The sequence below is a fragment of the Nicotiana tabacum genome, chromosome 13, assembly GCF_000715075.1.
Source record: "Nicotiana tabacum cultivar K326 chromosome 13, ASM71507v2, whole genome shotgun sequence".
In the NCBI taxonomy this organism is placed as follows: domain Eukaryota; kingdom Viridiplantae; phylum Streptophyta; class Magnoliopsida; order Solanales; family Solanaceae; genus Nicotiana; species Nicotiana tabacum.
The window spans coordinates 131079753-131094628 of NC_134092.1; the positions used below are offsets into that span (position 1 = coordinate 131079753).

Below are 14876 nucleotides of genomic sequence, written 5' to 3' on the forward strand. Positions count from 1 at the left end.
TTATGTTGGACCGGTATATTATACTGGAATTCCAGTATATTATACTGAAGTATTTTCTGGATTTTGAACAATGTTTTCCTTCAGATTTATTTTTACATAAAAAATGGCTAAATTTCGATTACTTTTAAAACTGTAGCTATTTTTGGATGATCACTCGTAAATATGACTATTTTTGAATTTCTCCCCATTACTTCGTTTGCCGAGCCTTGGGCCGGCTCTTCTGACGAAAAGGTGAGAGTATTACGGGAATTGGTTAATGACTGTATCCTTCTTCACCAAGACGAAGAATGAAAGAATGGTAGAGATGTGGGGAAAAAGAATTAGAAAACAAAGAAAACATGCAATAATTCAATGCAATAATTTTCCAAAATCACTGTTTCTGGTAATTCAATGCGCATCTGCAAGAATCTAGTTGTGCCCTTCCTTCATATGCAGTGTCATCGGTTTAGCTCTCAAAAGCAAAAGAGTGAACTTGTTAAAACCACTTATAAGTAATATAGAGATATAGATGTTATTGCTTTATCAAGATCCATTTTAACAAGTAACAACAGAAGTCAAGATAAAAAGAGATTGCATATTCCTAATTTGAAACGGTCATATTAGATGAATTAGTGCAAACAGTCTTGAAAGGAAAAGGCTTCCAAGTAACATTTGGTATAATAATCTAGCAATCTACCACAAAATTAGTCAACTTCTTCTCATACTCAGCTTTCTCCACAGTCTCAACATCAATTGTTTCATCTTTTTCCGGACCTCCCTACCATAACAAGAGAAATATTTGTATTTAAAATTTAAATCAGAGATTTTCCCCTAATATAAAAATCAGAGTAAAGCAAAGATCTCCCCAAATGTAACAATCAGAGAGCCAAAGAAGTTTAGGTGCATGTCCTTGCTAAAGACTCCAATTAATCAGTGTGAACAAAGGAAATAAGAATTAAACTATTCATCTTCTCAAATGAAACATGATATATCAACAGTGTTATCACATGCGAAAAGTGCAAAAGAGCTTTAAGGTTTGTTGAGGCTTAAGTGCAAATAAAGCGTAACTTTATACTGAAGAAAGGAGAAATAGAGAAAAAACACAAATATGCATGTGCAGTCCAAAATTAATAATTATACACATGAATAACAAATATATGGACAAAGAAATTGAAAAAAAAAATTACGATAACTGATATACGTATCAATTATTTAGTGTAGTCTCTTCAGGGTTACGCTAAAAGTAAAAGCCTGTGGAATATCAAGGATTTTCATTTTTATGTGACTGCATTAGCGTTGCCTGCAATTTTGGCATCTTTTCAACATGGGCTATTACTATTACTTCATCTCCATTTCCCTCAATCTGTAGTATTATCTTTTCACTTTAGAGTTTACATTTCAAGTTCAAATTTTTTAATATCGAGTACTTTTAGGAAATAATTGCTGGAACCCTTTAACTCACCATGGTTAATCGTGGCGCAAAACAAGCACATATAAGATGGAAAATCATGGCTCAAAACAAGCGGAGACTAGATATGTACATCACCCATTGATGAACTATTGGTTTTGGAAGAATGACTTTGTAGTTAATAGAAGGAGAGAATCACATAAAAAGAGATAACACAAAATTTCAATACCCGAGGAGCTAGAGAAAAAAAAAAGACAAGGCATGAGGTATATACCTGTATTTGAGCTAAAATCCAACGAATATTAGAAATATGACCGTTGTTTCTTGGAAGAGGAGGAGGAACTGGCTTCATTGGTCACGGAGTCATGGTGTTCGCTATTGTTATATCGGGTCCTCCTTATCCCAGTGGAATGTTCTGTTGGTTCATTGTTATTTTCCCTCATTTGTGACAAGGCCTCAACCTCAGGTTCTTCTTTATACAACAAACGAAGTCCATACTCCTCCATTTCTCCAGAAAAAGATAGCCTAATAATCCTATAGTCATTTGGTGTTTTTCCATTTGCCTTAGATGTCTCCCATAAGCCAGCAAAAGGTACAAACAAAAAATGTATATTATATTCTGGACAGAAAAAATCAGATTCATCACTTTCTGAATCATCGGATGATTCTAGTTCTTGGGTCATACACGACATCCCGTCATCACATACGAGAATCAATTGAGTTGTGGTGTCAACTAATCCGCCATTGTAACATACAGCAAATCCCAAGAACTTATCAGGTATCTACCAATTTTCAGGCAAATGGACTGATACATTATTATCCCAACCCTGATGGTGGAACCAACTTGGGATCCCACCATAACGATTCTCACTGGTAAATACTCTTAGTGACAAGGAATCTGAAGCAGACGAGATATTCTGAAACAACAAATTACAGATGGAATCACTCATCCAATAATCTGCATGTATTGTATCTAATTCTGGTGGAAGTTCTGGCAGTTGTGTAAGCCTCTTGCAATATCTTAAGTCCAAGATTCGAAGAGCACCAAGTTGGGCTATGCTTCGAGGCAAATGCTCAAAATTATTTACATCGAGAAACAATTCTTTCAAAGAGGATAAAGATCCAATGTCTTCCGGAAGTCCTCCATCTGTTAGATTGCAGTTACAGAGATCCAGATGTTCCAATGACCGTAATCCTTCAGCCACCGGAGGGAGCTCAAAGTGCACTCTATCTTCCGGAAGTCCTCCATATATTAAATTGCAGTAACTGAGACTCAAGATTTTAAGTTTGTTCAAGCGTACGATGGAAGACGGAGGCCGTGAAATTAGAATCCATCTGGCATCAAGCTTCTCCAAGTTGTCTAATTCCCATATCTCTTCTGGCAAGCTTTCAAGTCTGTAGCAATCTGACACATTTAGACTAACCAAACTTTTCAACATACAGATGCTGCTTGGAAGAGCTACAAGGTTTTTCATATAGCTCAAATCTAGCTTGGTAATATGAGTTTAGTACTGAAAATAAGAGGATGGTAGTTCACTTATCCCAAAGTCTTGCATGTGAATCTGTACCTCTGGCTTCATTCTCCCATGGATTTCTGAAAATTTCTCTAAACTTGAGCAATCACTTAGATTCAGATATTTAAGAGATTCCACGTTAAAACATGGAAACCTTATAAGGCGACTACAATTTTTCAAATTTAACTGAATGAGTTTGCTGCAACATCCCAGGGAATGGTGAACCTCTTCAAGATTACTACAATATAACAGATTCAAATACTCCAAATTTGGCATCCCCGTGAAATCGGGTGTTCGCATCAGTCTTTTAGACAGCCTGAGATCTATCCTCCGTAGAGACCGCAAATCCTGTTTAGAACACAGACATAATGAGAAAAAAGAAAGAACATATTTTGGTGTTCAGCTCGATTCCAAAAATAAAATATTTGGTTAGTGGGGCTAATATGAATGTAGAAACCTTTTTTGTTTTGTTTTTTCATTTGTGTTTGTGGGCATCAAATGACCTCTGTTTTTTTTTTATTTCTTAATTACTTATTACTAACTTTCCGAAAAGTATTTATTAAATCCGGAAGCAATGTATGAAAGCGCATATGTTATTCGAGATAAAATAGTTGTACACAATAAATTCCTTTTGTTTTACTAATAAGTATTCCTTCCGTCCCACTGTGTACAACCCTAGGATGAGATTCATATGAATCTAATCTTACTATGAGAAATAATTGAATGAAGATGGGAAGACTTGGAGAAAAAAAAGACATAAAGATCTTATAATAATACTGGGAACAACCCAAAATAATATAAATTACAATAATTTTTTTGAGATGGAAATACATTAATTTAAGCTTATGGAATTAATAACTTTTGTTCATTTAAAGATATGCATAGGAATTCTAGGAAAAATAGAAAGTACCTCAAATAGTACGTGATAAAAGCAATAATATTTGTTCATGATAATATTTGTTCATGATCACTAAATTAAAAGACAATGATAGTTAGAAAGAAAAATAAAACTTAACTATTGTACCTTTGTTTTCCTCCACAAATAACGCAGTGAATTGTCGGAGAGTTTAAGGTGAACAAGCTTTTTGGGTTCAAATTCAGCTGGCAACGACTCACAAGGATAGCCATTCAAGACAAACCAACGCAAGTTGTTGGACAGATACTCAATGGAGCCATCATGGCTAATATAGGAACCAAAATCGGACAAATTGCTGTCTATGTATAATATCCTAAGCCTTTTCACACTTTTCATGGCCTCATTGCTAAAGCGTAGTATACCAAAATTATAAGGAACCCAAATTGCTTCCACTGCCATGGTCCCCTGGTAAGAAGATAATTAGGAAATACTGATGTTACTTCAGAGAAATACTTTTTGCAATTAATTCTATAGTTTTATTTTCTAATATTATATTTTTCTTTGAAGTTCATTAGAGTCAAGTTTATAAGCTTTTCATGTTGGGATAGAAAGAAACTACAATTGAAACATTACCAATAAATTGTAGTGACTTTTTAAAATAAAAAAATAAACAATGGTAAAGTGAACCTCTGATTGAGTTATTATGTAATAAAATGTCATAAAATTTTCAATTTAATCCAAAGAATGAAATTGGATCAAACAGATTAAGTGGCCGCTAGCTAGACTAATCAATCGCTAAAAAATACAAGAAAACGAATTAGGCAACGTAAATTAAAGAGGTTACTTACGAATTAGGCAATTAATGTCTGTTTTTTTTTTTTTACTAATTAGGCAATTAATATTATCTTTGCTTTTCCTACTAACTAAAGCAAACAATTAAAATGACGTACCTGCTAGAGTATGAAGCAAGATGAATAAATAATTGGAATTGACCGCTCTGTGTGTCTTTGGAATATAAAAATAAAAATCAAATATTATTGCATTGTTTAGCCTACTTACTGTATTGTTGCTCATCACTTCTTCGACTTCCTCGGCGAGCCATAGTCTGCTACGTTCGCCGGAATCTTTTAGAAAATTCACTATATATTTACCCATATCTTCTATAAGATCGTGCATTTGAATCTCATCATTTTTAGAGATGGACACAAGGGATTTGTCAATTAAGACCCGTAATTTGTATTCAGCTCCAGAATGACAACTCTCAAGAATTTGCATGGCGTATTCTTTTTCCGTCCCTCGCAAGAAGCATGCTATATCTAGAAACATCTCTTGTTGATTGGGCTCTAATCCATCATAACTGATTTTGAGCTTTTCATCAATTTCCGAATTAGAATTAATTTCCATTTGCTCTATTGCACTTTTCCATTCAGTTAAGCTTAGGTTATGCAACAAAGAACCCCACACTTTGAGGGCTAAAGGAAGGCCTTTAGCATAATTTACTACCTTCAATGAAAGCTCCTTAAAACACACATTTGGAACCTCTTTTTTGAAAGCATGTTGATAGAACAATTGAATGGATTCATGATCAGATAGTGTAGTCACTTCATATATTATATCATTCTTCTCTATCAAATGCTTGTCTCTAGTTGTTACAACAACCCTACTGCTATTACCAAACCAACCAATATCACCTGCTAAATACTCTAAATGATCTTTATGATCTATATCATCAAGCACAATTAGCACCTTCTTAGAGCAAAGTCTATCCGGAATCATCCGTTTCCCATCATGCTTATTATTGACGTAATCATTTTTTCTCCTTAACAATTCAGAGAGAAGGGTGTTTTGCAAAGAATGCAGTTTTTCATTTTCTTTAATATCCGCAAGGAAACAAGCAGGTTCAAATTGATGAGATAAAATGTCAAAAATAGCTCTTGCTACTGTCGTCTTCCCTAGACCGCCCATGCCCCAGATCCCCAATATGATCCGAACATCATTGATTCCAACCTTAAGTAAGGACTTTTCTCCAAATGAGTATCTATTCCCACAACATCTCGCAAAGAAGACAAAGTAACACTATTGCACAATTTGGAAATTTGGTCGACAATCTGCTGAATATTCTCTGCTTCAATCCTACAAAAATAAGAAGATTAATTGTGGATAAATGTAAGAAAATCAAGTATTAGTAAGCATTTCATAATATTTTTGTATTTGTATTTTTAAAAGGAGTGAAGATTACAAGATGAGGAATCGAACTCTCATCAACTTGGTGAATCGCCAACCAACTCAGCTACTAAACATTGTTAATGTGCATAGATATAATTAAAAGACTATGCACATAAAACAAACGCTTGAAGGAGCAATCAAAATACATATGTGCGAGAATGTTATTGAGGAATTGTAGTGATAGGAACTATAGTGTCTTCTCGCTGAAACATATTAGTCAATTCTCAGGATTATACTGGATTGTTATCGTTTAAAATAAAACATTTCTGACGTCTAAAGTACTACATTTTAAATAAATTGTTGCATATATCTTTTAGTCAACCCTTGGCGGATGTCTATCCTTTTAGATTTGCGGTAGCAGTTAGAGCATTGCTCCAACTTTTTGTTTTTGGTGTTGCTCTTATTTTAGGGCTACGAATTTCAACTTGGTTTACTTCAACAAAATTGAACAAGAAAAAAAAGAAAAAATAATTAATTTGAAAAATAATAAAGGAAAAATGTCAGTGGTTGTGGTTTTAGTTGGGCTTTAAATTTGGTGTAGCTTAATTTTAAGCTTGGTGTAGCTTAAAGAGGGTGAATGAGAAATGTAGGAAAAATAAAATATTTGAGTTTTCCTCCTTGGCAAAAGGACATGGGTATATATACAATTGCTCTTCTTCTAGCTCTTAAAGAGTTAAGAAGAAAGCAAGTCTCGCGCCGTCGTCCTCGCTTGGCTCGACTTCGGCTTCGGTCAACGATTGACTGATTAATCTTTTTGGACAAAATTCCTTTAAATTATTTAATTTACTAATTTAATTAATTAACGAAAATTCAATCCGAAATAACCCATGACCCGCGACCCGGTTCGGTCCAGTCCGTTCTCTTTCCCGGATTATTTTAAATCTGTTTTCTAATTTTCCCACAATATTCCCACATGTTCTAACAGCTATGGTTATTCTAAAAGGTTGCAACTTTTTCAGAAACAATGCCAAATGGGCTATAAATATGCCTTGAATCCCAGAATTTTTACTTACTAAATTTTCTGATTATCTTCTTCTTCTTCTGCACAATATTTTCCAGTGTGTTTTAAGATCATTGAATGGTTCGCCGTTCACTAGAGTTTTTGGAACCAATATGCTGGTGAGTTAAATCGTTCTATTCTGGGAGGATATATTCCAGCACCTCCGATACTTGAGGGGAATAATTTTCTTAAAAACACACTGTGTATTTAGTGGGCTTGATTTATTCCTATATTATTTTTCAGAATTTATTCTGTCGTTCTGGTTCTACTAACTTTCTGTTTCTATTTCTCCAGAAAGTTTAATGTTTTATTGTTTATTGCAGCAATACAGATTGATTAAATTAATTAACGAAAATTCAATCCAAAATAACCTATGACCCGCGACCCAGTCCGCTCCGGTCCATTTTATTTCCCGGATTATTTTAAATATGTTTTCTAATTTTCCCACAATATTCCCACATGTTCTAACAGCTATGGCTATTCTGAAAGGTTGCAAACTTTTTCAGAAACAGTGCCAAATGGGCTATAAATATGCCTTGAATCCCAGAATTTTTACTTACTAAATTTTCGGATTATCTTCATCTTCTACTATACAATATTTTCCAGTGTGTTTTACGACCATTGAGTGGTTCGCCGTTCACCAGAATCTTTGGTACCAATAAGCTGGTGAGTTAAATCGTTCAATCCTGGGATGATATATTTGTGATGACCCGAAAGGTCATCACTTATTTTAGAAATAAATTCTGTGTTTCGACCCCTTAAAAACCTCTTTCAGCATCACCTCGATTTGCGTGCGCAATCCGGGCACGTAACCGAAAAGCCATTATGTGAAAATCTATGAAAATGATGAATTTTGACTTTAAAATAAATTTAAGTTGACTTCGGTCAATATTTTTGGTAAATGGACCCAGACCCGTGATTTGACGGTCCCGGAGGGTACGTAGGAAAATATGGGACTTGGGCATATGCCCGGAATCGAATTCCGAGGTCTCAAGCCCGAGAAATGAATTTTTAAAGAAAATTATTTTCCGGAATATTTATGAGCATTTGAGAATGAAATGTGTTTAAAATTTGATGGTATCGGGCCCGTATTCTGGTTCCGGAGCCTAGTACAGGTCTTATATGTGGTTTAAGTTGAGTCTGTGAAATTTGGTGAGAAACGGACTTGAAATGACGTGAATCGGACCGTATTTGAGAAAATTGGAAAGTTTGAAGTTCTGAGTCGTTGATGTTATTTTGGTGATTTGAATGCACGAATAAGTCTGTAGGGTGTTTTTGAGGTAGTGTACATGTTTGGGTTGGAGCCCCGAGGGATCGGGTAAGTTTCGGATAGGTCTCGGAAGGTTTTTGAACTTAGAAAAATTGCAGAAACTGTTGTTCTGATGCACAGACCTTCTATGCTTCGCGATCGCGAAGCCTATCACACGATTGCGAAAGGGGAAATTGGGCAGGGGTGCATTTGTTCTTCGCGAACGTGAAGTCACAGTCGCGAACGTGGAGCACTGGGGGGGTTGCTCATCGCGAATGCGTAGTGTAAAATGGAGGTGGGCTGGAGACTTGTCATTCCTTCTACGCGAACGCGTACTGCTGTCCGCGAACGTGAAGGCCAGAGGGCTTATCCTTCGCGAACGCGTAGAGGATCTCGCGATCGCGTAAGCCTAAGGAAGGATGCTCTTCGCGAACGCGATGAAGGTCTGCCCAGTGATTTTAAAACAGTACCAGAAACGGAATTTAACCCAAAACTAATAATTTCTTCTTCCAAACTCCAAATTGGGCGATTTTTTAAAGAGAACTTCACCACAAATTCATAGGTATGTAATTTTAGACTCATTTTTTTCAATTTTCATTAACACTCATTAGATTTCTAGGCTTAAATCATATTTTTAAGGGTAGAAAATTAGGGATTTGGGTAGAGTTAGGGCTTTTTTTGTATAATTGGAATTTGGACCTCGTTTTGGGGTCGGATTTTGAGACTAATTACATATTCGGGCTCGTGGGTGAATGAGTGATCGGGTTTTGGTCCGAACCTCATATTTTGACCAAGCGGGCCCGAGGTCAATTTTTGACTTTTTGGGAAGAATGATAGGAAATCTATAATTAAGCATTGGGTATGAATTTTTTAGCATTTATTGATGTTGTTAAATCAATTTGGACTAGATACGAGTTGTTCGGAGACGAATTCTAAAGGAAAAGTGGTGTTTGAGGTTTGAGTTGGTCGTGGAAGTTCGAGGTAAGTGTTTGGCCTAACCTTAACTTGAGGGATTAGGAGTTGTGTCATATTTGCTACATGTTACTTGTTGAGTACGACGTATAGGCATGGTGACGAGTATCTATACGTTAGTGTCAAGCATGACCGTGAGTCTTAAATTGAAATTGTTGTGTTCTTAACAAATACTTTGAATGCCTAAGTTGTTGATTCTCTGTGTTGAGCAAGGATTATGATTATTCTCGTGGAAATTACTTATGATTGAATATTGGTGCTAGTTGAGGAAGTTAGAGGTTGGAACAAGTTTGGTTATAGCTGATTTTCCCTTGCTGGGACGTATTTACTTAAACTGTCGATTCCCTTGTCGGGATAGTGTTGTTTCTTCATTGATCCCTTGCCGGGACTCTCTTTGTGATTGGTGTTGAACTGCATATGTGGATCTGGTTGCACGCCGCAAAAATATTATATTTGGATCGGGTTGCACGCCGCAACAATATTATGTTTGGATCGGGTTGCACGCCGCAACAATAATATATCTGGATCAGGTTGCACGTCGTAACAGTGATAAATGATATGGATCAGGTTGCACACCGCAACAGTATTTTTATGATTTGGATCGGGTTGCGCGCCGCAATAATAGATAATAAAAGTGCTTATTGGTTGGTTACGAGTTCTTTATTATTTTGCTGTGAATTCTAAATTGTTCTTTATGTTGTCTCTTAAATTACTGTTGGTAAGTGATATTCCACTGCAACATGTCTCCCTCCCATCTTTACATGTTTATTTCTGTTTTATTTTTCGTTGTATATTATATAACTGCACAGGTTTATCTGGTGGCCTGGTCCAAGCCTCGTCACTACTTTGTCGGGGTTAGGCCAGGCACTTACCAGCACATGGGGTCAGTTGTGCTGATACTACACTCTGCACTGTGTGCATATCCCGGAGCGGCAACTTTTGGACCATAGTTTTGGGTGGCTGCCTTCAGTCCAGTCAGAGATCCCGAGGTAGTCCTGCAGGCGTCTGCAGGCCCTGACGTTCTCTTCTATCTTTATATTCTGTTTTCATTTACTTCAGAGACAGATTGTATATTTCTTTTCAGACAATTGTGTGTAGTATTCGTAGACAGTCCGTGATATTGTGACACCGGTTCCGAGTAGAGATGTACTTGGTATTGTCATACTTGTTTTTGGCTAAGTTATCAGATTACGTCTTCCGCGTGTATTTAATTATTGTTAATATTTTACTGTTGGTCGCATATTATTTTAAAACTGTAAAAAAAGGGCTAAATAAAAGAGTTAGTGAATCTATAATACTTGGCTTGCCTAGTTTTCATGAGTAGGCGCCATCACGAGACCCGATGGTGGGAAATCCGGGTTGTGACAATATTCCAGCACCTCGGGTATTTGAGGGGAATAATTTTCTTAAGGATACACTGTATATTCAGTGGGCTCGATTTATTCCTATATTATTTCCCAGAATTTAATTTGTCTTTCTGGTTCTACTAACTTTTTGTTTCTGTTTTTTTAGAAGGTTTAATGTTTTATTGTTTATTACAGCAATACAGATTGACTAAATTAATTAACGAAAATTCAATCCGAAATAACCCATGACCCGCGACCCAGTTTGCTCCGGTCCATTTTCTTTTTCGGATTATTTTAAATCCTTTTTCTAATTTTTCCGCAATATTCCCACCTGTTCCAACAGCTATGGCTGTTTTGAAAGGTTGCAAACCTTTTCAGAAATAGTGCCAAATGGGCTATAAATATGCCTTGAATCTCAGAATTTTTACTTACTAAATTTTCTCATTATCTTCTTCTTCTTCTTCTGCACAATATTTTCCAGTGTATTTTATGACCATTGAGTGATTCGCCGTTCACCAGAGTTTTTGGTACCAATACGCTGGTGAGTTAAATCGTTCTATCCTGGGAGGATATATTCCAGCACCTCAGGTACTTGAGGGGAATAATTTTCTTAAGGACACACTGTGTATTTAGTGTGCTCGATTTATTCCTATATTATTTCTAGAATTTATTTTGTCGTTCTGGTTCTACTAACTTTTTGTTTCTGTTTTTTCATAAAGTTTAATGTTTTATTGTTTATTACACCAATATAGATTGACTAAATTAATTAACGAAAATTCAATCCGAAATAACTCATGACCCGCGACCCAGTCTGCTCCGGTTCGTTTTCTTTCCCGGATTATTTTAAATCCGTTTTCTAATTTTCCCGCAATATTCTCACCTATTCCAACAGCTATGGCTGTTCTGAAAAGTTGCAAACCTTTTCAAAAATAGTGCCAAAGGGGCTATAAATATACCTTGAATCCTAGAATTTTTACTTACTAAATTTTCTGATTATCTTCTTCTTCTGCACAATATTTTTCTGTGTGTTTTACGACCATTGAGTGGTTCGCCGTTCACCAGAGTTTTTGGTACCAATACGCTGGTGAGTTAAATTGTTCTAGCCTAGGAGGATACATTCCAGCACCTTGGGTACTTGAGGGGAATAATTTTCTTAAGGACACACTGTGTATTTAGTGGACTCGATTTATTCCTATATTATTTTCCTGAATTTATTTTGTCGTTCTGGTTCTACTAACTTTCTGTTTCTGTTTTCCAGAAAATTTAATGTTTCATTGTTTATTACAGCAATACAGATTGACTAAATTAATTAACAAAAATTCAATCCGAAATAACCCATGACCCGCGACCCAGTCCGCTCCGGTCCATTTTCTTTCTCGGATTATTTTAAATCTGTTTTCTAATTTTCCCACTATATTCCCACCTGTTCTAACAGTTATGGTTGTTCTGAAAGGTTGCAAACCTTTTCAAAAATAAGACCAAATGGGCTATAAATATGCCTTGAATCCTAGAATTTTTACTTACTAAATTTTCTGATTATCTTCTTCTTCTTCTGCACAATATTTTCCAGTGTGTTTTACGACCATTGAATGGTTCGCCGTTCACCAGAGTTTTTGGTACCAATACGCTGGTGAGTTAAATCGTTCTATCCTGAGAGGATATATTCTAGCACCTCGGGTGCTTGAGAGAATAAATTGTTTTAAGGACACACTGTATATTCAGTGGGCTCGATTTATTCCTATATTATTTTTCAGAATTTATTTTGTCGTTCTGGTTCTACTAACTTTCTATTTCTATTTTTCCAGAAAGTTTAATGTTTTATTGTTTATTACAGCAATACAGATTGACTAAATTAATTAACGAAAATTCAATCCGAAATAACTCATGACCCGTGACGCAGTCCGCTCCGGTCCGTTTTATTTTCCGGATTAATTTAAATCCGTTTTCTAATTTTCCCGCAATATTTTCACATGTTCCAACAGCTATGGCTGTTCTGAAAGGTTGCAAACCTTTTCAGAAACAAGACCAAATGGGCTATAAATATGCCTTAAATCCCAGAATTTTTACTTACTAAATTTTCTAATTATCTTCTTCTTGTTCTGCACAATATTTTCCAGTGTGTTTTACGACCATTGAGTGGTTCGCCATTCACCGGAGTTTTTGGTACCAATACGTTGATGAGTTAAATCGTTCTATCGTGGGAGAATGTATTCCAGCGCCTCGGGTACTTGAGGGAAATAATTTCCTTAAGGACACATCGTGTATTCAGTAGGCTCGATTTATTCCTATATTATTTTTCATAATTTATTTTATCGTTCTGGTTCTACTAACTTTCTGTTTCTGTTTTTTTTGAGAAAGTTTACTGTTTTATTGTTTATTACATCAATACAAATTGGATAACAGTTTTTAGGTTAATTTTAAGCTCTAGTGATGCCACTCTCCATTCAGTGGCACTCCATGAGGGTTTTAAATAGGAAACATGATATCAGTGTTATCAAAGTCGAAAAACGCAAAAAACTCTAAGGCACGTTGGGGCTATAAGCGTAAAGCGCAAATACAGTATGTGGTTTACTAAAGAAAGGCGCAAAAGGAGAAAAATACAAATATGTATTTGTAGTCCAAGACTAATAATTATAAGCATAAATGGCAAACATATGAACGAGAAAATTGAAAAAAAACAATTATGATAAAATAAAATATCAATTGTTTAATGTCGCTTTTTTAATGTTATACTCATTGGCAAGAAAAAATATGCCTTAGAACTTTGATGATGACACTGAAGTGCCCGCTAAGCGAGGCGAAGCGCTCAACATATTTTGAGCCTCGCTTCAAGGCTCAAGCACGCTTAAAGCGTGCCTTTGACAACACTTCAGATTTCAGGGATAACTGCAAAATATGAATAGTTTAAGATGGTTTTTAACTTTTTATTTATTCTCTCTAATTAAATTGGTAGGAACGATACCTTCTTACTGATAGTATCATATATAATAACCATCATTTTTTCGGAAAAAAAAATAAAAATATTTTTAACGTTTAAATGACAATCAATGAAATTAGATTGTGTAAGCAGTATTCCTAACAAAATAAATTGATTAAGCTTCCACCTTTTAATTTTTATTTTGTAAATATGATAAATTTATTTAGTGTCTTTTCTGTTTATCATTTTTGAGGTACAGATTCTTTTTCTATAGTAAAATATGTAGTCTTCACATAAGCAACCACATTTGAAAGGAAAATATTCCTTTTGAGCTCCTCACTTTGCTCTTATGGTAACTTGAACCCGCAACCTAAGGGTTGGAGTTGGAGGGTGCTTAACACTTGAGCAGACCCTCTCTTGTCGTTTTCTCTTCTTTTTTATTATATACAATTACTATGTGTTTTAACTCACCCGTCACGGATATCATATCCTTTTAGATCTGCGGCAGCAGTTAGAGCAGTCCTCCATCTTTGCACCTTTTGCATTCCTTCAACGTAATCCATATACTTTGTTTCATGTTTGTCAAAGGCTTCAGCAAAGCTCTCCCTCTGGTTCCGAACATGCGATGGATCCACATCATAGAAGACTGGTATGACAGTCTGTCCACATTGATCCTTGCATTCCATGATCTTCACTAGCTCATCTAAGCACCATCTCGATGTTGCATAATTCTTTGAAAAAACGACGAGGGCAACTTGAGACTGTTTGATAGCTTTCAAGAGTTCATCTGATATTGATGTGCCATGCTCTAGCCTTTTATCATCTTGAAACGTGAATATTCCACTGTTTTCCAAGCCTTTGAAGAGGTGACCTATAAATGTTCTTCGATTATCTTCACCTCTAAAACTTAGAAAGACTTTGTAGTTCCACTGAGGAAACTGTGAAGTACTAGCAGAAGTAGAAGATGATGACATTGATTCAGTTAATTATCTTACCTGTATGTGGATAAATTGTAGAATAATTATTGGTACTGGGTTTTCTTTAAACTTTAATAGTAGGAAGTAGGAAATTCCTTCAAAAACCACCCCTGTTATCAATGGACGGCTAAAAGTACAAGCGGATGAAGCTAGAAAGAAAGAGTCTACCTATCCCAAAGCACAAACATAGCTTTTTCCCTTAACCGTTCAAAGAGAAGAATATTTTGCAGAGAATATATTCTACATTTGTTTTCTTTAATATCCTCAAGGAATCAAATTGATAGGATGTATCAAGTGGATGCATTGAATTGAATTATTGCTCCAAAGCACAAACACAAATAAGATTTTAAATAAGGTAGAATATATGCTCCAAAGCACAAACACAAATAAAATTGAATAATAGAGCAGGGTTTTGAGTATGAGGATTGAATT

At 35.6% G+C, this 14876-nt stretch overlaps 1 pseudogene; it reads right to left on the minus strand.

Annotated features, from left to right (window-relative positions):
• Positions 1 to 558: 558 nt before the first annotated feature.
• On the minus strand, positions 559 to 14572 carry LOC107793418 (TMV resistance protein N-like; annotated as a pseudogene).
• Between the last annotated feature and the right edge of the window lie 304 nt (positions 14573 to 14876).